The sequence below is a fragment of the Pristiophorus japonicus genome, chromosome 19 (genome assembly GCF_044704955.1).
Source record: "Pristiophorus japonicus isolate sPriJap1 chromosome 19, sPriJap1.hap1, whole genome shotgun sequence".
Classification (NCBI taxonomy): domain Eukaryota; kingdom Metazoa; phylum Chordata; class Chondrichthyes; family Pristiophoridae; genus Pristiophorus; species Pristiophorus japonicus.
In genome coordinates, this window is record NC_091995.1 from 34,722,599 (window position 1) to 34,748,057 (window position 25,459).

Sequence of the window (25,459 nt, forward strand, 5' to 3'; positions counted from 1 at the left end):
TTAGGGGTAATCCCACAGTGCTGTTAGGGGGTAATCCCACAGTGCTGTTTGGGGTAATCCCACAGTGCTGTTAGGGGTAATCCCACAGTGCTGTTAGGGGTAATCCCACAGTGCTGTTCGGGGTAATCCCACTGTGCTGTTAGGGGCAATCACACAGTGCTGTTAGGGGCAATCACACAGTGCTGTTAGGGATAATCCCACAGAGCTGTTAGGGGGTAATCCCACAGTGCTGTTAGCGGTAATCCCACAGTGCTGTTAGGGGTAATGCCGCAGTGCTGTTAGGGGGTAATCCCACAGTGCTGTTAGGGGGTAATCACACAGTGCTGTTAGATGTAATCTCACAGTGCTGTTAGGGGTAATCCCGCAGTGCTGTTTGGGGTAATCCCACAGTGCTGTTCGATGTAATCCCGCAGTGCTGTTAGGGGTAATCCCACAGTGCTGTTAGGGGTAATCCCACAGTGCTGTTAGGGGTAATCCCACAGTGCTGTTACGGGTAATCTCACAGTGCTGTTAGGGGTAATCCCACAATGCTGTTTGGGGGTAATCCCACAGTGCTGTTAGGGGGTAATCCCACAGTGCTGTTCGGAGTAATCCCACAGTGCTGTTAGGGGTAATCCCACAGTGCTGTTATGGGTCATCCCACAGTGCTGTTAGGGGTAATCCCACATTGCTGTTAGGGGGTAATCTCACAGTGCTGTTCGGGGTAATCTCGCAGTGCTGTTAGGGGGTAATCTTACATTGCTGTTATTGGGAAATCTCACAATGCTGTTAGGGGGTAATCCCACAGTGCTGTTAGGGGGTAATCACACAGTGCTGTTAGGGGGTAATCCCACAGTGTTGTTAGGGGGTAATCACACAGTGCTGTTAGTGGTAATCCCACTGTGCTGTTAGTGGGTAATCTCACAGTGCTGTTCGAGGTAATCCCACAGTGCTGTTAGGGGTAATCCCACAGTGCAGTTTGAGGTAATCCCACAGTGCTGTTAGGGGTAATCCCACAGTGCTGTTCGAGGTAATCCCACAGTGCTGTTAGTGGGTAATCCCACAGTGCTGTTAGGGGTAATGCCGCAGTGCTGTTAGGGGGTAATCCCACAGTGCTGTTAGGGGGTAATGCCGCAGTGCTGTTAGGGGGTAATCCCACAGTGCTGTTAGGGGGTAATCACACAGTGCTGTTAGATGTAATCTCACAGTGCTGTTCGATGTAATCCCGCAGTGCTGTTAGGGGTAATCCCACAGTGCTGTTCGGGGTAATCTCATAGTGCTGTTAGGAGTAATCTCGCAGTGATGTTCGGGGGTAATCCCACATTGCTGTTAGGGGGTAATCTCACAGTGCTGTTCGGGGTAATCTCGCAGTGCTGTTAGGGGGTAATCCCACAGTGCTGTTAGGGGGTAATCACACAGTGCTGTTAGTGGTAATCCCACTGTGCTGTTAGGGGGTAATCTCACAGTGCTGTTAGGAGTAATCCCACAGTGCTGTTAGGGATAATCCCACAGTGCTGTTCGAGGTAATCCCACAGTGCTGTTAGGGGTAATCCCACAGTGCTGTTCGAGGTAATCCCACAGTGCTGTTAGGGGTAATCACACAGTGCTGTTAGGGGTAATGCCGCAGTGCTGTTAGGGGTAATCACACAGTGCTGTTAGGGGTTAATCCCACAGTGCTGTTAGGGGGTAATCCCACAGTGCTGTTAGGGGGTAATCCCACAGTGCTGTTAGTGGGTAATCACACAGTGCTGTTCGGGATAATCCCACAATGCTGTTAGGGGGTAATCACACAGTGCTGTTAGGAGGTAATCCCACAGTGCTGTTAGGGGGTAATCCCACAGTGCTGTTAGGGTTAATCCCACTGTGCTGTTAGGGGTAATCCCACAGTGATGTTAGGGTTAATCACACAGTGCTGTTAGGGGTAATCTCACAGTGCTGTTAGGGGGTAATCTCAAAATGCTGTTAGGGGGTAATCCCACAGTGCTGTTAGGGGGTAATCCCACAGTGCTGTTAGGGGGTAATCACACAGTGCTGTTAGGGTTTATCCCACTGTGCTGTTAGGGGTAATCCCACAGTGCTGTTAGGGGTAATCTCACAGTGCTGTTAGAGGTAATCCCACAGTGCTGTTAGGGGGTAATCCCACAGTGCTGTTAGGGGTAATCCCACAGGTCTTTTAGGGGTAATCCCACAGTGCTGTTAGATGCAATCGCACAGTGCTATTAGGGGTAATCCCACAGTGCTGTTAGGAGTAATCTCGCAGTGATGTTCGGGGGTAATCCCACATTGCTGTTAGGGGGTAATCTCACAGTGCTGTTCGGGGTAATCTCGCAGTGCTGTTAGGGGGTAATCCCACATTGCTGTTATTGGGTAATCTCACAATGCTGTTAAGGGGTAATCCCACAGTGCTGTTAGGGGGTAATCACACAGTGCTGTTAGGGGGTAATCCCACAGTGTTGTTAGGGGGTAATCCCACTGTGCTGTTAGGGGGTAATCTCACAGTGCTGTTCGAGGTAATCCCACAGTGCTGTTAGGGGTAATCCCACAGTGCAGTTCGAGGTAATCCCACAGTGCTGTTAGGGGTAATCCCACAATGCTGTTCGAGGTAATCCCACAGTGCTGTTACTGGGTAATCCCACAGTGCTGTTAGGGGTAATGCCGCAGTGCTGTTAGGGGGTAATCCCACAGTGCTGTTAGGGGTAATGCCGCAGTGCTGTTAGGGGGTAATCCCACAGTGCTGTTAGGGGGTAATCACACAGTGCTGTTAGATGTAATCTCACAGTGCTGTTCGATGTAATCCCGCAGTGCTGTTAGGGGTAATCCCACAGTGCTGTTCGGGGTAATCTCATAGTGCTGTTAGGAGTAATCTCGCAGTGATGTTCGGGGGTAATCCCACATTGCTGTTAGGGGGTAATCTCACAGTGCTGTTCGGGGTAATCTCGCAGTGCTGTTAGGGGGTAATCCCACAGTGCTGTTAGGGGGTAATCACACAGTGCTGTTAGTGGTAATCCCACTGTGCTGTTAGGGGGTAATCTCACAGTGCTGTTAGGGGTAATCCCACAGTGCTGTTAGGGGTAATCCCACAGTGCTGTTCGAGGTAATCCCACAGTGCTGTTAGGGGTAATCCCACAGTGCTGTTCGAGGTAATCCCACAGTGCTGTTAGGGGTAATCACACAGTGCTGTTAGGGGTAATGCCGCAGTGCTGTTAGGGGTAATCACACAGTGCTGTTAGGGGGTAATCCCACAGTGCTGTTAGGGGGTAATCCCACAGTGCTGTTAGGGGTTAATCCCACAGTGCTGTTAGGGGGTAATCACACAGTGCTGTTCGGGATAATCCCACAATGCTGTTAGGGGGTAATCACACAGTGCTGTTAGGAGGTAATCCCACAGTGCTGTTAGGGGGTAATCCCACAGTGCTGTTAGGGTTAATCCCACTGTGCTGTTAGGGGTAATCCCACAGTGATGTTAGGGTTAATCACACAGTGCTGTTAGGGGTAATCTCACAGTGCTGTTAGGGGGTAATCTCAAAATGCTGTTAGGGGGTAATCCCACAGTGCTGTTAGGGGGTAATCCCACAGTGCTGTTAGGGTTAATCCCACTGTGCTGTTAGGGGTAATCCCACAGTGATGTTAGGGGGTAGTCCCACAGTGCTGTTAGGGGTAATCCCACAGGGCTTTTAGGGGTAATCCCACAGTGCTGTCAGATGCAATCGCACAGTGCTGTTAGGGGTAATCCCACAGTGCTGTTAGGAGTAATCTCGCAGTGATGTTCGGGGGTAATCCCACATTGCTGTTAGAGGTAATCCCGCAGTGCTGTTCGGGGTAATCTCGCAGTGCTGTTAGGGGGTAATCCCACATTGCTGTTATTGGGTAATCTCACAATGCTGTTAGGGGGTAATCCCACAGTGCTGTTAGGGGGTAATCACACAGTGCTGTTAGGGGGTAATCCCACAGTGTTGTTAGGGGGTAATCCCACTGTGCTGTTAGTGGGTAATCTCACAGTGCTGTTCGAGGTAATCCCACAGTGCTGTTAGGGGTAATCCCACAGTGCAGTTTGAGGTAATCCCACAGTGCTGTTAGGGGTAATCCCACAGTGCTGTTCGAGGTAATCCCACAGTGCTGTTAGTGGGTAATCCCACAGTGCTGTTAGGGGTAATGCCGCAGTGCTGTTAGGGGGTAATCCCACAGTGCTGTTAGGGGTAATGCCGCAGTGCTGTTAGGGGGTAATCCCACAGTGCTGTTAGGGGGTAATCACACAGTGCTGTTAGATGTAATCTCACAGTGCTGTTCGATGTAATCCCGCAGTGCTGTTAGGGGTAATCCCACAGTGCTGTTCGGGGTAATCTCATAGTGCTGTTAGGAGTAATCTCGCAGTGATGTTCGGGGGTAATCCCACATTGCTGTTAGGGGGTAATCTCACAGTGCTGTTCGGGGTAATCTCGCAGTGCTGTTAGGGGGTAATCCCACAGTGCTGTTAGGGGGTAATCACACAGTGCTGTTAGTGGTAATCCCACTGTGCTGTTAGGGGGTAATCTCACAGTGCTGTTAGGGGTAATCCCACAGTGCTGTTAGGGATAATCCCACAGTGCTGTTCGAGGTAATCCCACAGTGCTGTTAGGGGTAATCCCACAGTGCTGTTCGAGGTAATCCCACAGTGCTGTTAGGGGTAATCACACAGTGCTGTTAGGGGTAATGCCGCAGTGCTGTTAGGGGTAATCACACAGTGCTGTTAGGGGTTAATCCCACAGTGCTGTTAGGGGGTAATCCCACAGTGCTGTTAGGGGGTAATCCCACAGTGCTGTTAGTGGGTAATCACACAGTGCTGTTAGTGGTAATCCCACTGTGCTGTTAGGGGGTAATCTCACAGTGCTGTTAGGGGTAATCCCACAGTGCTGTTAGGGGTAATCCCACAGTGCTGTTCGAGGTAATCCCACAGTGCTGTTAGGGGTAATACCACAGTGCTGTTCGAGGTAATCCCACAGTGCTGTTAGGGGTAATCACACAGTGCTGTTCGGGGTAATCTCGCAGTGCTGTTAGGGGGTAATCCCACATTGCTGTTATTGGGTAATCTCACAATGCTGTTAGGGGGTAATCCCACAGTGCTGTTAGGGGGTAATCCCACAGTGCTGTTAGGGGGTAATCACACAGTGCTGTTAGTGGTAATCCCACTGTGCTGTTAGGGGGTAATCTCACATTGCTGTTAGGGGTAATCCCACAGTGCTGTTAGGGGTAATCCCACAGTGCTGTTCGAGGTAATCCCACAGTGCTGTTAGGGGTAATCCCACAGTGCTGTTCGAGGTAATCCCACAGTGCTGTTAGGGGTAATGCCGCAGTGCTGTTAGGGGGTAATCCCACAGTGCTGTTAGGGGTAATCACACAGTGCTGTTAGATGTAATCTCACAGTGCTGTTAGGGGTAATCCCGCAGTGCTGTTAGGGGTAATCCCACAGTGCTCTTCGATGTAATCCCGCAGTGCTGTTAGGGGTTATCCCACAGTGCTGTTAGGGGTAATCCCACAGTGCTGTTAGGGGTAATCCCACAGTGCTGTCACGGGTAATCTCACAGTGCTGTTAGATGTAATCCCACAGTGCTGTTAGGGGGTCATCCCACAGTGCTGTTAGGGGTAATCACACAGTGCTGTTAGGGGGTAATCGCACAGTGCTGTTAGGTTTAATCACACAGTGCTGTTAGGGGGTAATCGCACATGCTTTTCGGGGGTAATCCCACAGTGCTGTTTGGGATAATCCCACAGTGCTGTTAGGGGTAATCCCACAGTGCTGTTGGGGGGTAATCCCACAGTGCTGTTTGGGGTAATCACACAGTGCTGTTAGGGGTAATCCCACAGTGCTGTTAGGGCCAATCCCACAGTGCTGTTACGGGTAATCTCACAGTGCTGTTAGATGTAATCCCACAGTGCTGTTAGGGGGTAATCCCACAGTGCTGTTAGGGGGTAATCCCACAGTGCTGTTAGGGGTAATCCCACAGTGCTGTTAGGGGGTAATCCCACAGTGCTGTTATGGCTGATCCCACACTGCTGTTAGGGGTAATCCCACAGTGCTGTTAGGGGTAATCCCACAGTGCTGTTAGGGGTAATCCCACAGTGCTGTTAGGGGTAATCCCACAGTGCTGTTAGGGGTAATCACACAGTGCTGTTAGGTTTAATCACACAGTGCTGTTAGGGGGTAATCCCACAGTGCTTTTCGGGGGTAATCCCACAGTGCTGTTTGGGGTAATCCCACAGTGCTGTTAGGGGTAATCCCACAGTGCTGTTAGGGGTAATCCCACTGTGCTGTTAGGGGCAATCACACAGTGCTGTTAGATGTAATCGCACAGTGCTGTTAGGGGTAATCCCACAGTGCTGTTAGGGCTAATCCCACAGAGCTGTTAGCGGGTAATCCCACAGTGCTGTTAGCGGTAATCCCACAGTGCAGTTAGGGGGTAATCACACAGTGCTGTTAGGAGGTAATCCCACAGTGCTGTTAGGGGTAATTCCACAGTGCTGTTAGGGGGTAATCCCACAGTGCTGTTGTGGGGTAATCCCACAGTGCTGTTGGGGGTAATCACACGGTGCTGTTAGGGGATAATCCCACAGTGCTGTTAGGGGTAATCCCACAGTGCTGTTAGATGTAATCGCACAGTGCTGTTAGGGGTAATCCCGCAGTGCTGTTAGGGGGTAATCCCACAATGTTGTTCGGGGGTAATCCCACAGTGCTGTTCGGGGGTAATCCCACATTGCTGTTAGAGGGTAATCACACAGTGCTGTTAGGAGGTAATCCCACAGTGCTGTTAGGGGGTCATCACACAGTGCTGTTCAATGTAATCCCGCAGTGCTGTTAGGGGTAATCCCACAGTGCTGTTTGGGGTAATCCCACAGTGCTGTTAGGGGTAATCCCACAGTGCTGTTAGATGTAATCACACAGTGCTGTTAGGGGTAATCCCACAGTGCTGTTAGGGGTAATCCCACAGAGCTGTTAGCGGGTAATCCCACAGTGCTGTTAGCGGTAATCCCACAGTGCTGTTAGGGGGTAATCACACAGTGCTGTTAGGAGGTAATCCCACAGTGCTGTTAGGGGTAATGCCGCAGTGCTGTTAGGGGGTAATCCCACAGTGCTGTTAGGGGGTAATCACACAGTGCTGTTCGGGATAATCCCACAATGCTGTTAGCGGTAATCCCACAGTGCTGTTAGGGGGTAATCACACAGTGCTGTTAGGAGTTAATCCCACAGTGCTGTTAGGGGTAATGCCGCAGTGCTGTTAGGGGGTAATCCCACAGTGCTTTTCGGGGGTAATCCCACAGTGCTGTTTGGGGTAATCCCACAGTGCTGTTTGGGGTAATCCCACAGTGCTGTTAGGGGTAATCCAACTGTGCTGTTAGGGGCAATCACACAGTGCTGTTAGGGGCAATCACACAGTGCTGTTCGGGGTAATCCCACAGAGCTGTTAGGGGGTAATCCCACAGTGCTGTTCGCGGTAATCCCACAGTGCTGTTAGGGGTAATCCCACAGTGCTGTTACGGGTAATCCCACAGTGCTGTTAGGGGATAATCCCACAGTGCTGTTTGGGGGTAATCCCACAGTGCTGTTAGGGGGTAATCACACAGTGCTGTTAGGAGGTAATCCCACAGTGCTGTTAGGGGTAATGCCGCAGTGCTGTTAGGGGGTAATCCCACAGTGCTTTTCGGGGGTAATCCCACAGTGCTGTTTGGGGTAATCCCACAGTGCTGTTTGGGGTAATCCCACAGTGCTGTTAGGGGCAATCACACAGTGCTGTTCGGGGTAATCCCACAGAGCTGTTAGGGGGTAATCCCACAGTGCTGTTCGCGGTAATCCCATAGTGCTGTTAGGGGTAATCCCACAGTGCTGTTACGGGTAATCCCACAGTGCTGTTAGGGGATAATCCCACAGTGCTGTTTGGGGGTAATCCCACAGTGCTGTTGTTGGGTAATCCCACAGTGCTGTTAGGGGTAATCCCACAGAGCTGTTAGGGGTAATCCCACAGTGCTGTTGGGGGTAATCACACGGTGCTGTTAGGGGGTAATCCCACAGTGCTGTTAGGGGGTAATCACACAGTGCTGTTAGGGTTAATCCCACTGTGCTCTTAGGGGTACTCCGACAGTGATGTTAGGGTTAATCACACAGTGCTGTTAGGGGTAATCCCACAGTGCTGTTGGAGGGTAATCTCACAGTGCTGTTAGGGGTAATCCCACAGTGCTGTTAGAGGTAATCTCACAGTGCTGTTACAGGGTAATCTCACAGTGCTGTTAGGGGTAATCCCACAGTGCTGTTAGGGGGTAATCACACAGTGCTGTTAGGGGGTAATCCCACAGTGCTGTTAGGGGTAATGCCGCAGTGCTGTTAGGGGGTAATCCCACAGTGCTGTTCGAGGTAATCCCACAGTGCTGTTAGGGGGTAATCTCACAGTGCTGTTAGGGGTAATCCCACAGTGCTGTTAGGGGTAATCCCACAGTGCTGTTCGGGGGTAATCCCACAGTGCTGTTAGGGGTTAATCCCACAGTGCTGTTAGGGGGTAATCCCACAGTGCTGTTTGGGGTAATCCCACAGTGCTGTTAGGGGGTAATCCCACAGTGCTGTTAGTGGTAATCCCACTGTGCTGTTAGTGGGTAATCACACAGTGCTGTTAGTGGTAATCCCACTGTGCTGTTAGGGGGTAATCTCACAGTGCTGTTAGGGGTAATCCCACAGTGCTGTTCGATGTAATCCCACAGTGCTGTTATGGGTCATCCCACAGTGCTGTTAGGGGTAATCCCACAGTGCTGTTAGGGGGTAATCCCACAGTGCTGTTAGGTTTAATCACACAGTGCTGTTAGGGGGTAATCCCACAGTGCTTTTCGGGGTTAATCCCACAGTGCTGTTTGGGGTAATCCCACAGTGCTGTTAGGGGTAATCCCACAGTGCTGTTAGGGGTAATCCCACAGTGCTGTTAGGGGCAATCACACAGAGCTGTTAGGGGTAATCCCACACTGCTGTTAGGGGGTAATCCCACAGTGCTGTTAGGGGTAATCCCACACTGCTGTTAGGGGGTAATCCCACAGTGCTGTTAGGGGTAATCCCACAGTGCTGTTAGGGGGTAATCCCACAGTGCTGTTAGCGGTAATCCCACAGTGCTGTTAGGGGTAATCCCACAGTGCTGTTACGGGTAATCCCACATTGCTGTTAGGGGATAATCCCACAGTGCTGTTAGGGGGTAATCCCACAGTGCTGTTGTGGGGTAATCCCACAGTGCTGTTAGGGGTAATCCCACAGAGCTGTTAGGGGTAATCCCACAGTGCTGTTGGGGGTAATCACACGGTGCTGTTAGGGGATAATCCCACAGTGCTGTTAGGTGTAATCCCACAGTGCTGTTAGATGTAATCGCACAGTGCTGTTAGGGGTAATCCCGCAGTGCTGTTAGGGGGTAATCCCACAATGTTGTTAGGGGGTAATCCCACAGTGCTGTTAGGGGGTAATCCCACATTGCTGTTAGGGGGTAATCTCACAATGCTGTTAGGGGGTAATCCCACAGTGCTGTTAGGGGGTAATCCCACAGTGCTGTTAGGGGGTAATCACACAGTGCTGTTAGGGTTAATCCCACTGTGCTCTTAGGGGTAATCCCACAGTGATGTTAGGGTTAATCACACAGTGCTGTTAGGGGTAATCTCACAGTGCTGTTAGAGGTAATCCCACAGTGCTGTTAGAGGGTAATCTCACAGGGCTTTTAGGGGTAATCCCACACTGCTGTTAGGGGGTAATCCCACAGTGCTGTTAGGGGTAATCCCACAGTGCTGTTAGGGGGTAATCCCACAGTGCTGTTAGCGGTAATCCCACAGTGCTGTTAGGGGTAATCCCACAGTGCTGTTACGGGTAATCCCACAGTGCTGTTAGGGGATAATCCCACAGTGCTGTTCGGGGGTAATCCCACAGTGCTGTTGTGCGGTAATCCCACAGTGCTGTTAGGGGTAATCCCACAGAGCTGTTAGGGGTAATCCCACAGTGCTGTTGGGGGTAATCACACGGTGCTGTTAGGGGATAATCCCACAGTGCTGTTAGGTGTAATCCCACAGTGCTGTTAGATGTAATCGCACAGTGCTGTTAGGGGTAATCCCGCAGTGCTGTTAGGGGGTAATCCCACAATGTTGTTAGGGGGTAATCCCACAGTGCTGTTAGGGGGTAATCCCACATTGCTGTTAGGGGGTAATCTCACAATGCTGTTAGGGGGTAATCCCACAGTGCTGTTAGGGGGTAATCCCACAGTGCTGTTAGGGGGTAATCACACAGTGCTGTTAGGGTTAATCCCACTGTGCTCTTAGGGGTAATCCCACAGTGATGTTAGGGTTAATCACACAGTGCTGTTAGGGGTAATCTCACAGTGCTGTTAGAGGTAATCCCACAGTGCTGTTAGAGGGTAATCTCACAGGGCTTTTAGGGGTAATCCCAGAGGGCTTTTAGGGGTAATCCCACTGTGCTGTTAGGGGGTAATCTCACAGTGCTGTTAGGGGTAATCCCACAGTGCTGTTAGGGGTAATGCCGCAGTGCTGTTAGGGGGTAATGCCGCAGTGCTGTTAGGGGGTAATCACACAGTGCTGTTAGGAGGTAATCCCACAGTGCTGTTAGGGGGTAATCCCACAGTGCTGTTAGCGGGTAATCCCACAGTGCTGTTAGGGGGTAATCGCACAGTGCTGTTTGGGGTAATCCCGCAGTGCTGTTAGGGGGTAATCCCACAGTGCTGTTGGGGGGTAATCCCATAGTGCTGTTTGGGGTAATCACACAGTGCTGTTGGTGGGTAATCCCACAGTGCTATTAGGGGGTAATCTCACAGTGCTGTTGGGGGGTAATCCCACAGTGCTGTTAGGGGTAATCACAGCTGTTAGGGGGTAATCCCACAGTGCTGTTAGGGGTAATCCCACACTGCTGTTAGGGGTAATCCCACAGTGCTATTAGGGAGTAATCCCACAGTGCTGTTAGGGGTAATCCCACAGAGCTGTTCGGGGTAATCCCACAGTGCTGTTAGATGTAATCGCACAGTGCTGTTAGGGGGTAATCACACAGTGCTGTTAGGGCTAATCCCACAGTGCTGTTTGGGGTAATCCCACAGTGCTGTTAGGGGGTAATCCCACAGTGCTGTTCGGGGTAATCCCACAGTGCTGTTGTGGGGTAATCACACAGTGCTGTTAGGGGTAATCCCACATTGCTGTTACGGGTAATCCCACAGTGCTGTTAGGGGTAATCTCACAGTGCTGTTCGGGGGTAATCCCACAGTGCTATTAGGGGTAATCCCACAGTGCTGTTAGGGGTAATCCCACAGTGCTGTTATGGGTAATCACACAGTGCTGTTATGGGTAATCCCACAGTGCTGTTAGGGGGTAATCCCACAGTGCTGTTAGGGGTAATCCCACAGTGCTGTTACGGGTAATCTCACAGTGCTGTTAGGGGGTAATCCCACAGTGCTGTTAGGGGTAATCCCACAGTGCTGTTATGGGTAATCACACAGTGCTGTTATGGGTAATCACACAGTGCTGTTTGGGGTAATCCCACAGTGCTGTTAGGGGGTAATCCCACAGTGCTGTTAGGGGTAATCCCACAGTGCTGTTATGGGTAATCTCACAGTGCTGTTAGGGGGTAATCCCACAGTGCTGTTAGTGGGTAATCACACAGTGCTGTTAGTGGGTAATCACACAGTGCTGTTAGGGGGTAATCCCACAGTGCTGTTAGGGGTAATCCCACAGTGCTGTTACGGGTAATCTCACAGTGCTGTTAGGGGGTAATCCCACAGTGCTGTTAGTGGGTAATCACACAGTGCTGTTAGGGGTAATCCCACAGTGCTGTTAGGGGTAATCCCACAGTGCTGTTAGGGGTAATCACACAGTGCTTTTACGGGTAATCTCACAGTGCTGTTAGGGGTAATCCCACAGTGCTGTTACGGGTAATCTCACAGTGCTGTTAGGGGGTAATCCCACAGTGCTGTTAGTGGGTAATCACACAGTGCTGTTAGTGGGTAATCACACAGTGCTGTTAGGGGTAATCCCACAGTGCTGTTCGGGTAATCCCACAGTGTTGTTAGGGTACTCACACAGTGCTGTTAGGGGTAATCCCACAGTGCTGTTATGGGTAATCACACAGTGCTGTTATGGGTAATCCCACAGTGCTGTTAGGGGGTAATCCCACAGTGCTGTTAGGGGTAATCCCACAGTGCTGTTACGGGTAATCTCACAGTGCTGTTAGGGGGTAATCCCACAGTGCTGTTAGGGGTAATCCCACAGTGCTGTTGTGGGTAATCACACAGTGCTGTTATGGGTAATCACACAGTGCTGTTTGGGATAATCCCACAGTGCTGTTAGGGGGTAATCCCACAGTGCTGTTAGGGGTAATCCCACAGTGCTGTTACGGGTAATCTCACAGTGCTGTTAGGGGGTAATCCCACAGTGCTGTTAGTGGGTAATCACACAGTGCTGTTAGTGGGTAATCACACAGTGCTGTTAGGGGGTAATCCCACAGTGCTGTTAGGGGTAATCCCACAGTGCTGTTACGGGTAATCTCACAGTGCTGTTAGGGGGTAATCCCACAGTGCTGTTAGTGGGTAATCACACAGTGCTGTTAGGGGTAATCCCACAGTGCTGATAGGGGTAATCCCACAGTGCTGTTAGGGGTAATCACACAGTGCTGTTAGGGGGTAATCCCACAGTGCTGTTAGGTTTAATCACAGTGCTGTTAGGGGGTAATCCCACAGTGCTTTTCGGGGGTAATCCCACAGTGCTGTTTGGGGTAATCCCACAGTGCTGTTAGGGGTAATCCCACAGTGCTGTTCGGGGTAATCCCACTGTGCTGTTAGGGGCAATCACACAGTGCTGTTAGATGTAATCGCACAGTGCTGTTAGGGGTAATCCCACAGTGCTGTTAGGGATAATCCCACAGAGCTGTTAGCGGGTAATCCCACAGTGCTGTTAGCGGTAATCCCACAGTGCTGTTAGGGGGTAATCACACAGTGCTGTTAGGAGGTAATCCCACAGTGCTGTTAGGGGTAATGCCGCAGTGCTGTTAGGGGGTAATCCCACAGTGCTTTTAGGGGGTAATCCCACAGTGCTGTTATGGGTAATCACACAGTGCTGTTATGGGTAATCACACAGTGCTGTTAGGGGTAATCCCACAGTGCTGTTAGGGGGTAATCCCACAGTGCTGTTAGGGGTAATCCCACAGTGCTTTTACGGGTAATCTCACAGTGCTGTTAGGGGGTAATCCCACAGTGCTGTTAGGGGTAATCCCACAGTGCTGTTATGGGTAATCACACAGTGCTGTTAGGGGTAATCGCACAGTGCTGTTATGGGTAATCACACAGTGCTGTTAGGGGTAATCCCACAGTGCTGTTAGGGGGTAATCCCACAGTGCTGTTAGGGGGTAATCACACAGTGCTGTTAGTGGTAATCCCACTGTGCTGTTAGGGGGTAATCTCACAGTGCTGTTAGGGGTAATCCCACAGTGCTGTTAGGGGTAATCCCACAGTGCTGTTCGAGGTAATCCCACAGTGCTGTTAGGGGTAATCCCACAGTGCTGTTCGAGGTAATCCCACAGTGCTGTTAGGGGTAATCACACAGTGCTGTTAGGGGTAATGCCGCAGTGCTGTTAGGGGTAATCACACAGTGCTGTTAGGGGGTAATCCCACAGTGCTGTTAGGGGGTAATCCCACAGTGCTGTTAGGGGGTAATCACACAGTGCTGTTCGGGATAATCCCACAATGCTGTTAGGGGGTAATCACACAGTGCTGTTAGGAGGTAATCCCACAGTGCTGTTAGGGGGTAATCCCACAGTGCTGTTAGGGTTAATCCCACTGTGCTGTTAGGGGTAATCCCACAGTGATGTTAGGGTTAATCACACAGTGCTGTTAGGGGTAATCTCACAGTGCTGTTAGGGGGTAATCTCAAAATGCTGTTAGGGGGTAATCCCACAGTGCTGTTAGGGGGTAATCCCACAGTGCTGTTAGGGTTAATCCCACTGTGCTGTTAGGGGTAATCCCACAGTGATGTTAGGGGGTAATCCCACAGTGCTGTTAGGGGTAATCCCACAGGGCTTTTAGGGGTAATCCCACAGTGCTGTTAGATGCAATCGCACAGTGCTGTTAGGGGTAATCCCACAGTGCTGTTAGGAGTAATCTCGCAGTGATGTTCGGGGGTAATCCCACATTGCTGTTAGAGGTAATCCCACAGTGCTGTTCGGGGTAATCTCGCAGTGCTGTTAGGGGGTAATCCCACATTGCTGTTATTGGGTAATCTCACAATGCTGTTAGGGGGTAATCCCACAGTGCTGTTCGAGGTAATCCCACAGTGCTGTTAGGGGTAATGCCGCAGTGCTGTTAGGGGGTAATCCCACAGTGCTGTTAGGGGTAATCACACAGTGCTGTTAGATGTAATCTCACAGTGCTGTTAGGGGTAATCCCGCAGTGCTGTTAGGGGTAATCCCACAGTGCTCTTCGATGTAATCCCGCAGTGCTGTTAGGGGTTATCCCACAGTGCTGTTAGGGGTAATCCCACAGTGCTGTTAGGGGTAATCCCACAGTGCTGTCACGGGTAATCTCACAGTGCTGTTAGATGTAATCCCACAGTGCTGTTAGGGGGTCATCCCACAGTGCTGTTAGGGGTAATCACACAGTGCTGTTAGGGGGTAATCGCACAGTGCTGTTAGGTTTAATCACACAGTGCTGTTAGGGGGTAATCGCACATGCTTTTCGGGGGTAAGCCCAAAGTGCTGTTTGGGATAATCCCACAGTGCTGTTAGGGGTAATCCCACAGTGCTGTTGGGGGGTAATCCCACAGTGCTGTTTGGGGTAATCACACAGTGCTGTTAGGGGTAATCCCACAGTGCTGTTAGGGCCAATCCCACAGTGCTGTTACGGGTAATCTCACAGTGCTGTTAGATGTAATCCCACAGTGCTGTTAGGGGGTAATCCCACAGTGCTGTTAGGGGGTAATCCCACAGTGCTGTTAGGGGTAATCCCACAGTGCTGTTAGGGGGTAATCCCACAGTGCTGTTATGGCTGATCCCACACTGCTGTTAGGGGTAATCCCACAGTGCTGTTAGGGGTAATCCCACAGTGCTGTTAGGGGTAATCCCACAGTGCTGTTAGGGGTAATCCCACAGTGCTGTTAGGGGTAATCACACAGTGCTGTTAGGTTTAATCACACAGTGCTGTTAGGGGGTAATCCCACAGTGCTTTTCGGGGGTAATCCCACAGTGCTGTTTGGGGTAATCCCACAGTGCTGTTAGGGGTAATCCCACAGTGCTGTTAGGGGTAATCCCACTGTGCTGTTAGGGGCAATCACACAGTGCTGTTAGATGTAATCGCACAGTGCTGTTAGGGGTAATCCCACAGTGCTGTTAGGGCTAATCCCACAGAGCTGTTAGCGGGTAATCCCACAGTGCTGTTAGCGGTAATCCCACAGTGCAGTTAGGGGGTAATCACACAGTGCTGTTAGGAGGTAATCCCACAGTGCTGTTAGGGGTAATTCCACAGTGCTGTTAGGGGGTAATCCCACAGTGCTGTTGTGGGGTAATCCCACAGTGCTGTTGGGGGTAATCACACGGTGCTGTTAGGGGATAATCCCACAGTGCTGTTAGGGGTAATCCCACAGTGCTGTTAGATGTAATCGCACAGTGCTGTTAGGGTAATCCCGCAGTGCTGTTAGGGGGTAATCCCACAATGTTGTTCGGGGGTAATCCCACAGTGCTGTTCGGGGTAATCCCACATTGCTGTTAGAGGGTAATCACACAGTGCTGTTAGGAGGTAATCCCACAGTGCTGTTAGGGGGTCATCACACAGTGCTGTTCAATGTAATCCCGCAGTGCTGTTAGGGGTAATCCCACAGTGCTGTTTGGGGTAATCCCACAGTGCTGTTAGGGGTAATCCCACAGTGCTGTTAGATGTAATCACACAGTGCTGTTAGGGGTAATCCCACAGTGCTGTTAGGGGTAATCCCACAGAGCTGTTAGCGGGTAATCCCACAGTGCTGTTAGCGGTAATCCCACAGTGCTGTTAGGGGGTAATCACACAGTGCTGTTAGGAGGTAATCCCACAGTGCTGTTAGGGGTAATGCCGCAGTGCTGTTAGGGGGTAATCCCACAGTGCTGTTAGGGGGTAATCACACAGTGCTGTTCGGGATAATCCCACAATGCTGTTAGCGGTAATCCCACAGTGCTGTTAGGGGGTAATCACACAGTGCTGTTAGGAGTTAATCCCACAGTGCTGTTAGGGGTAATGCCGCAGTGCTGTTAGGGGGTAATCCCACAGTGCTTTTCGGGGGTAATCCCACAGTGCTGTTTGGGGTAATCCCACAGTGCTGTTTGGGGTAATCCCACAGTGCTGTTAGGGGTAATCCAACTGTGCTGTTAGGGGCAATCACACAGTGCTGTTAGGGGCAATCACACAGTGCTGTTCGGGGTAATCCCACAGAGCTGTTAGGGGGTAATCCCACAGTGCTGTTCGCGGTAATCCCACAGTGCTGTTAGGGGTAATCCCACAGTGCTGTTACGGGTAATCCCACAGTGCTGTTAGGGGATAATCCCACAGTGCTGTTTGGGGGTAATCCCACAGTGCTGTTAGGGGGTAATCACACAGTGCTGTTAGGAGGTAATCCCACAGTGCTGTTAGGGGTAATGCCGCAGTGCTGTTAGGGGGTAATCCCACAGTGCTTTTCGGGGGTAATCCCACAGTGCTGTTTGGGGTAATCCCACAGTGCTGTTTGGGGTAATCCCACAGTGCTGTTAGGGGCAATCACACAGTGCTGTTCGGGGTAATCCCACAGAGCTGTTAGGGGGTAATCCCACAGTGCTGTTCGCGGTAATCCCATAGTGCTGTTAGGGGTAATCCCACAGTGCTGTTACGGGTAATCCCACAGTGCTGTTAGGGGATAATCCCACAGTGCTGTTTGGGGGTAATCCCACAGTGCTGTTGTTGGGTAATCCCACAGTGCTGTTAGGGGTAATCCCACAGAGCTGTTAGGGGTAATCCCACAGTGCTGTTGGGGGTAATCACACGGTGCTGTTAGGGGGTAATCCCACAGTGCTGTTAGGGGGTAATCACACAGTGCTGTTAGGGTTAATCCCACTGTGCTCTTAGGGGTACTCCGACAGTGATGTTAGGGTTAATCACACAGTGCTGTTAGGGGTAATCCCACAGTGCTGTTGGAGGGTAATCTCACAGTGCTGTTAGGGGTAATCCCACAGTGCTGTTAGAGGTAATCTCACAGTGCTGTTACAGGGTAATCTCACAGTGCTGTTAGGGGTAATCCCACAGTGCTGTTAGGGGGTAATCACACAGTGCTGTTAGGGGGTAATCCCACAGTGCTGTTAGGGGTAATGCCGCAGTGCTGTTAGGGGGTAATCCCACAGTGCTGTTCGAGGTAATCCCACAGTGCTGTTAGGGGGTAATCTCACAGTGCTGTTAGGGGTAATCCCACAGTGCTGTTAGGGGTAATCCCACAGTGCTGTTCGGGGGTAATCCCACAGTGCTGTTAGGGGTTAATCCCACAGTGCTGTTAGGGGGTAATCCCACAGTGCTGTTTGGGGTAATCCCACAGTGCTGTTAGGGGGTAATCCCACAGTGCTGTTAGTGGTAATCCCACTGTGCTGTTAGTGGGTAATCACACAGTGCTGTTAGTGGTAATCCCACTGTGCTGTTAGGGGGTAATCCCACAGTGCTGTTGTGGGGTAATCCCACAGTGCTGTTAGGGGGTAATCCCACAGTGCTGTTAGGGGTAATCCCACAGTGCTGTTAGGGGGTAATCCCACAGTGCTGTTAGGGGGTAATCCCACAGTGCTGTTAGGTTTAATCACACAGTGCTGTTAGGGTGTAATCCCACAGTGCTTTTCGGGGTTAATCCCACAGTGCTGTTTGGGGTAATCCCACAGTGCTGTTAGGGGTAATCCCACAGTGCTGTTAGGGGTAATCCCACAGTGCTGTTAGGGGCAATCACACAGAGCTGTTAGGGGTAATCCCACACTGCTGTTAGGGGGTAATCCCACAGTGCTGTTAGGGGTAATCCCACACTGCTGTTAGGGGGTAATCCCACAGTGCTGTTAGGGGTAATCCCACAGTGCTGTTAGGGGGTAATCCCACAGTGCTGTTAGCGGTAATCCCACAGTGCTGTTAGGGGTAATCCCACAGTGCTGTTACGGGTAATCCCACATTGCTGTTAGGGGATAATCCCACAGTGCTGTTAGGGGGTAATCCCACAGTGCTGTTGTGGGGTAATCCCACAGTGCTGTTAGGGGTAATCCCACAGAGCTGTTAGGGGTAATCCCACAGTGCTGTTGGGGGTAATCACACGGTGCTGTTAGGGAATAATCCCACAGTGCTGTTAGGTGTAATCCCACAGTGCTGTTAGATGTAATCGCACAGTGCTGTTAGGGGTAATCCCGCAGTGCTGTTAGGGGGTAATCCCACAATGTTGTTAGGGGGTAATCCCACAGTGCTGTTAGGGGGTAATCCCACATTGCTGTTAGGGGGTAATCTCACAATGCTGTTAGGGGGTAATCCCACAGTGCTGTTAGGGGGTAATCCCACAGTGCTGTTAGGGGGTAATCACACAGTGCTGTTAGGGTTAATCCCACTGTGCTCTTAGGGGTAATCCCACAGTGATGTTAGGGTTAATCACACAGTGCTGTTAGGGGTAATCTCACAGTGCTGTTAGAGGTAATCCCACAGTGCTGTTAGAGGGTAATCTCACAGGGCTTTTAGGGGTAATCCCACACTGCTGTTAGGGGGTAATCCCACAGTGCTGTTAGGGGTAATCCCACAGTGCTGTTAGGGGGTAATCCCACAGTGCTGTTAGCGGTAATCCCACAGTGCTGTTAGGGGTAATCCCACAGTGCTGTTACGGGTAATCCCACAGTGCTGTTAGGGGATAATCCCACAGTGCTGTTCGGGGGTAATCCCACAGTGCTGTTGTGCGGTAATCCCACAGTGCTGTTGTGGGGTAATCCCACAGAGCTGTTAGGGGTAATCCCACAGTGCTGTTGGGGGTAATCACACGGTGCTGTTAGGGGATAATCCCACAGTGCTGTTAGGTGTAATCCCACAGTGCTGTTAGATGTAATCGCACAGTGCTGTTAGGGGTAATCCCGCAGTGCTGTTAGGGGGTAATCCCACAATGTTGTTAGGGGGTAATCCCACAGTGCTGTTAGGGGGTAATCCCACATTGCTGTTAGGGGGTAATCTCACAATGCTGTTAGGGGGTAATCCCACAGTGCTGTTAGGGGGTAATCCCACAGTGCTGTTAGGGGGTAATCACACAGTGCTGTTAGGGTTAATCCCACTGTGCTCTTAGGGGTAATCCCACAGTGATGTTAGGGTTAATCACACAGTGCTGTTAGGGGTAATCTCACAGTGCTGTTAGAGGTAATCCCACAGTGCTGTTAGAGGGTAATCTCACAGGGCTTTTAGGGGTAATCCCACAGGGCTTTTAGGGGTAATCCCACTGTGCTGTTAGGGGGTAATCTCACAGTGCTGTTAGGGGTAATCCCACAGTGCTGTTAGGGGTAATGCCGCAGTGCTGTTAGGGGGTAATGCCGCAGTGCTGTTAGGGGGTAATCACACAGTGCTGTTAGGAGGTAATCCCACAGTGCTGTTAGGGGGTAATCCCACAGTGCTGTTAGCGGGTAATCCCACAGTGCTGTTAGGGGGTAATCGCACAGTGCTGTTTGGGGTAATCCCGCAGTGCTGTTAGGGGGTAATCCCACAGTGCTGTTGGGGGGTAATCCCATAGTGCTGTTTGGGGTAATCACACAGTGCTGTTGGTGGGTAATCCCACAGTGCTATTAGGGGGTAATCTCACAGTGCTGTTGGGGGGTAATCCCACAGTGCTGTTAGGGGTAATCACAGCTGTTAGGGGGTAATCCCACAGTGCTGTTAGGGGTAATCCCACACTGCTGTTAGGGGTAATCCCACAGTGCTATTAGGGAGTAATCCCACAGTGCTGTTAGGGGTAATCCCACAGAGCTGTTCGGGGTAATCCCACAGTGCTGTTAGATGTAATCGCACAGTGCTGTTAGGGGGTAATCACACAGTGCTGTTAGGGCTAATCCCACAGTGCTGTTTGGGGTAATCCCACAGTGCTGTTAGGGGGTAATCCCACAGTGCTGTTCGGGGTAATCCCACAGTGCTGTTGGGGGGTAATCACACAGTGCTGTTAGGGGTAATCCCACATTGCTGTTACGGGTAATCCCACAGTGCTGTTAGGGGTAATCTCACAGTGCTGTTCGGGGGTAATCCCACAGTGCTGTTAGGGGTAATCCCGCAGTGCTGTTAGGGGTAATCCCACAGTGCTGTTATGGTTAATCACACAGTGCTGTTATGGGTAATCCCACAGTGCTGTTAGGGGGTAATCCCACAGTGCTGTTAGGGGTAATCCCACAGTGCTGTTACGGGTAATCTCACAGTGCTGTTAGGGGGTAATCCCACAGTGCTGTTAGGGGTAATCCCACAGTGCTGTTATGGGTAATCACACAGTGCTGTTATGGGTAATCACACAGTGCTGTTTGGGGTAATCCCACAGTGCTGTTAGGGGGTAATCCCACAGTGCTGTTAGGGGTAATCCCACAGTGCTGTTATGGGTAATCTCACAGTGCTGTTAGGGGGTAATCCCACAGTGCTGTTAGTGGGTAATCACACAGTGCTGTTAGTGGGTAATCACACAGTGCTGTTAGGGGGTAATCCCACAGTGCTGTTAGGGGTAATCCCACAGTGCTGTTACGGGTAATCTCACAGTGCTGTTAGGGGGTAATCCCACAGTGCTGTTAGTGGGTAATCACACAGTGCTGTTAGGGGTAATCCCACAGTGCTGTTAGGGGTAATCCCACAGTGCTGTTAGGGGTAATCACACAGTGCTTTTACGGGTAATCTCACAGTGCTGTTAGGGGTAATCCCACAGTGCTGTTACGGGTAATCTCACAGTGCTGTTAGGGGGTAATCCCACAGTGCTGTTAGTGGGTAATCACACAGTGCTGTTAGTGGGTAATCACACAGTGCTGTTAGGGGTAATCCCACAGTGCTGTTCGGGTAATCCCACAGTGTTGTTAGGGTACTCACACAGTGCTGTTAGGGGTAATCCCACAGTGCTGTTATGGGTAATCACACAGTGCTGTTATGGGTAATCCCACAGTGCTGTTAGGGGGTAATCCCACAGTGCTGTTAGGGGTAATCCCACAGTGCTGTTACGGGTAATCTCACAGTGCTGTTAGGGGGTAATCCCACAGTGCTGTTAGGGGTAATCCCACAGTGCTGTTGTGGGTAATCACACAGTGCTGTTATGGGTAATCACACAGTGCTGTTTGGGATAATCCCACAGTGCTGTTAGGGGGTAATCCCACAGTGCTGTTAGGGGTAATCCCACAGTGCTGTTACGGGTAATCTCACAGTGCTGTTAGGGGGTAATCCCACAGTGCTGTTAGTGGGTAATCACACAGTGCTGTTAGTGGGTAATCACACAGTGCTGTTAGGGGGTAATCCCACAGTGCTGTTAGGGGTAATCCCACAGTGCTGTTACGGGTAATCTCACAGTGCTGTTAGGGGGTAATCCCACAGTGCTGTTAGTGGGTAATCACACAGTGCTGTTAGGGGTAATCCCACAGTGCTGTTAGGGGTAATCCCACAGTGCTGTTAGGGGTAATCACACAGTGCTGTTAGGGGGTAATCCCACAGTGCTGTTAGGTTTAATCACAGTGCTGTTAGGGGGTAATCCCACAGTGCTTTTCGGGGGTAATCCCACAGTGCTGTTTGGGGTAATCCCACAGTGCTGTTAGGGGTAATCCCACAGTGCTGTTCGGGGTAATCCCACTGTGCTGTTAGGGGCAATCACACAGTGCTGTTAGATGTAATCGCACAGTGCTGTTAGGGGTAATCCCACAGTGCTGTTAGGGATAATCCCACAGAGCTGTTAGCGGGTAATCCCACAGTGCTGTTAGCGGTAATCCCACAGTGCTGTTAGAGGGTAATCACACAGTGCTGTTAGGAGGTAATCCCACAGTGCTGTTAGGGGTAATGCCGCAGTGCTGTTAGGGGGTAATCCCACAGTGCTTTTAGGGGGTAATCCCACAGTGCTGTTATGGGTAATCACACAGTGCTGTTATGGGTAATCACACAGTGCTGTTAGGGGTAATCCCACAGTGCTGTTAGGGGGTAATCCCACAGTGCTGTTAGGGGTAATCCCACAGTGCTTTTACGGGTAATCTCACAGTGCTGTTAGGGGGTAATCCCACAGTGCTGTTAGGGGTAATCCCACAGTGCTGTTATGGGTAATCACACAGTGCTGTTATGGGTAATCACACAGTGCTGTTAGGGGTAATCACACAGTGCTGTTATGGGTAATCACACAGTGCTGTTAGGGGTAATCCCACAGTGCTGTTAGGGGGTAATCCCACAGTGCTGTTAGGGGTAATCCCACAGTGCTGTTACGGGTAATCTCACAGTGCTGTTAGGGGGTAATCCCACAGTGCTGTTAGTGGGTAATCACACAGTGCTGTTAGTGGGTAATCACACAGTGCTGTTAGGGGGTAATCCCACAGTGCTGTTAGGGGTAATCCCACAGTGCTGTTACGGGTAATCTCACAGTGCTGTTAGGGGGTAATCCCACAGTGCTGTTAGTGGGTAATCACACAGTGCTGTTAGGGGTAATCCCACAGTGCTGTTACGGGTAATCTCACAGTGCTGTTAAGGGGTAATCCCACAGTGCTGTTAGTGGGTAATCACACAGTGCTGTTAGGGGTAATCCCACAGTGCTGTTCGGGTAATCCCACAGTGTTGTTAGGGTACTCACACAGTGCTGTTAGGGGTAATCCCACAGTGCTGTTAGGGCTAATCCCACAGTGCTGTTCGGGGTAATCTCACAGTGTTGTTCGGGGTAATCACATCGTGTTGTTCGGGGTAATCTCACAGTGCTGTTAGGGGGTAATCCCACAGTGCTGTTACGGGGTAATCCCACAGTGTTGTTCGGGGTAATCTCACAGTGCTGTTAGGGGTAATCACACAGTGCTGTTCAGGGTAATCCCACAGTGCTGTTAGTGGGTAACCCCACAGTGCTGTTTGGTGGGATTTCCAGGGTATTGATCCAGTGACAATGAAGGTACGGCGTGTATATGTCCAGTGTCTGTGACTAGGACGGGAACCGAGAGGTGATGTTATTCACCATGCTGCCGTTGTCCTTCACGGTGTTGGAGCTCGCAGGTTTGCGATGTTGTGCCTAAACTATTTCACTCACTAGGACCATATTTGAGTCTAATTATGTTTCAGTTCCAGCTGCTCTGACCCTTGATCCAAAGACGGCAAATATAAGACTCGTCCTGTCTGATAATGGGACCCAAGTGATTTGGGACAACAGCAATACTTTGGCTTTCAACAACCCAGAGCGATTCAGTTACTGGCCTAGTGTCCTGGGATTGGAGGGATTCACATCAGGAAGACACTACTGGGAGGAGGATGTCGGGAATAACAAAGACTGGCGTTTGGGTGTGGCTAGTGAGTCTGTGCCCAGGAAGGGAAAGTCGCACGCTAGACGGGAACCTGCAACTGGATTTTGGACCATTAAGCAATGCGAGTCGAATTTGCCCTGTGAAGCTATGACCACACCTCCTACAGCTCTGTCACTGAAAGTGTGGGTCAAAAAGCTTGGGATATACCTGGACTATGAGGTAGGACAGGTGTCATTTTACGATGCTTGTGACATATCTCACTTGTACACTTTCAATGACACTTTCACCGAGAAAATCTATCCTTACCTGAGCACTTCATGTGGAATGCACCCGCTGAAACTGATCACCGTCGGAACTATCTAATTATCACCAAGATTTCAAACTTCTGGGCAGATTCTTTTGATAAATGTTTTGTTCGTGTCATCGCAATTGCTTGAAGATTGGGAATGTCTATAAAAGAAAGCAAGACCTACATTTATATTGAGCCTTTCACGATCGTCCCAAAGCGCTTTACAGCCAGTGAAGTACTTTTTGAAGCGTAGTCACTGTTGTAATGTGGGAAACACAGCAGCCAATGTGCGCACAGCAAGCTCCCACAGACATTAATGTGATAATGTTCGGATAATCATTCTTTCTTTTGGTGATGCAGGTTGAGGGATAAGTATTTGCTAAGGCACCAGGGAGAACTGTCCTGGGGAGTACAGGAATATTTAGTTACTATCAGACACCAGCAGTGTCTGCAATGAGGACTCGCTGACTCTACTCGCTATGTTTGATAGGGCAGAGCCCCTGTGGTGTTCTTCGAGGATTCACGAGCTGAAACACGGGGAGGGAGAGGATGGGGAGGGAGGGGATGGGGAGGGAGAGGATGGGGAGGGAGGGGATGGGGAGGGAGAGGATAGGGAGGGAGGGGACGGGGAGGGAGAGGATGGGGAGGGAGGGGACGGGGAGGGAGGGAGAGAATGGGGAGGGGACGGGGAGGGAGGGGAATGGGAGGGAGGGGATGGGAGGGAGGGAGGGGATGGGGAGGGAGGGGACGGGGAGGGAGAGGATGGGGAGGGAGGGGACGGGAAGGGAGGGGGCGGGGAGGGAGAGAATGGGGAGTGGACGGGGAGGGAGGGGAATGGGAGGGAGGGGATGGGGAGGGGACGGGGAGGGAAGGGGACGGGGAGGGAAGGGGGAGGGAGGGGACGGGGAGGGAGGGGACAGGAGGGAGAGAATGGGGAGGGAGGGGGAAGGGAGGAGGGAGGGGATGGGAGGGAGGGGGGAGGGATGGGACGGGAGGGAGAGAATGGGGAGGGAGGGGATGGGAGGGAGGGGAGAGGGAGGAGGGGGGAGGGATGGGGACGGGAGGGAGGGGACAGGAGGCAGAGAATGGGGAGGGGATGGGAAGGGAGGGGACAGGAGGGAGAGAATCGGGAGGGAGGGGATGGGAGGGAGGAGAGGGGAGGGATGGGGGAGGGAGGGGATGGGGAGGGAGGGGAGAGGGAGGAGGGGGGAGGGATGGGGGAGGGAGGGGACGGGAGGGAGAGAATGGGGAGGGTGGAGGGAGGGGATGGGAGGGAGAGGAGAGGGAGGGATGGGGACGGGAGGGAGGGGGGAGGGAGGGGACAGGAGGCAGAGAATGGGGAGGGGATGGGAAGGGAGGGGGGAGGGAGGGGACAGGAGGGAGAGAATGGGGAGGGGACGGGGAGGGAGGGGACAGGAGGCAGAGAATGGGGAGGGAGGAGGGGGGAGGGAGCGGATGGGGAGGGAGGGGGGAGGGAGGAGGGGGAGGAAGGGGACGGGAGGGAGGGGATGGGGAGGGAGGGGGAAGGGAGGAGGGGGGAGGGAGGGGATGGGAGGGAGGGGATGGGGTCCTGAAAATAATGTTCCCCTGCATGATGTTTATTTAGTTTAATGTAATTTCCAAATATAAAAAGATACTATTTGGGCTGGGGAGAAAGGAGGCTGGCATCGAATGTGGGTCCATCCATTTGAAATTTTTGATGATAGTATGTTATTTGCATGTGTGCTTTTTTTTTAAATGTATCTAAA

The 25,459-nt window shown here is 51.4% G+C and overlaps 1 protein-coding gene across 2 annotated transcripts in view; it reads left to right on the forward strand.

The window, feature by feature from the left end:
* Positions 1-24,244, forward strand: part of LOC139230427 (E3 ubiquitin-protein ligase TRIM39-like) — a 113,938-nt gene extending 89,694 nt beyond the window's left edge. For both annotated transcript variants that reach the window (XM_070862265.1, XM_070862266.1), the window contains exon 6: positions 23,244-24,244. The gene's annotated coding sequence lies outside the window, so the exon portion shown is untranslated. The remainder of the gene's footprint in view (positions 1-23,243) is intronic.
* Positions 24,245-25,459: the final 1,215 nt, after the last annotated feature.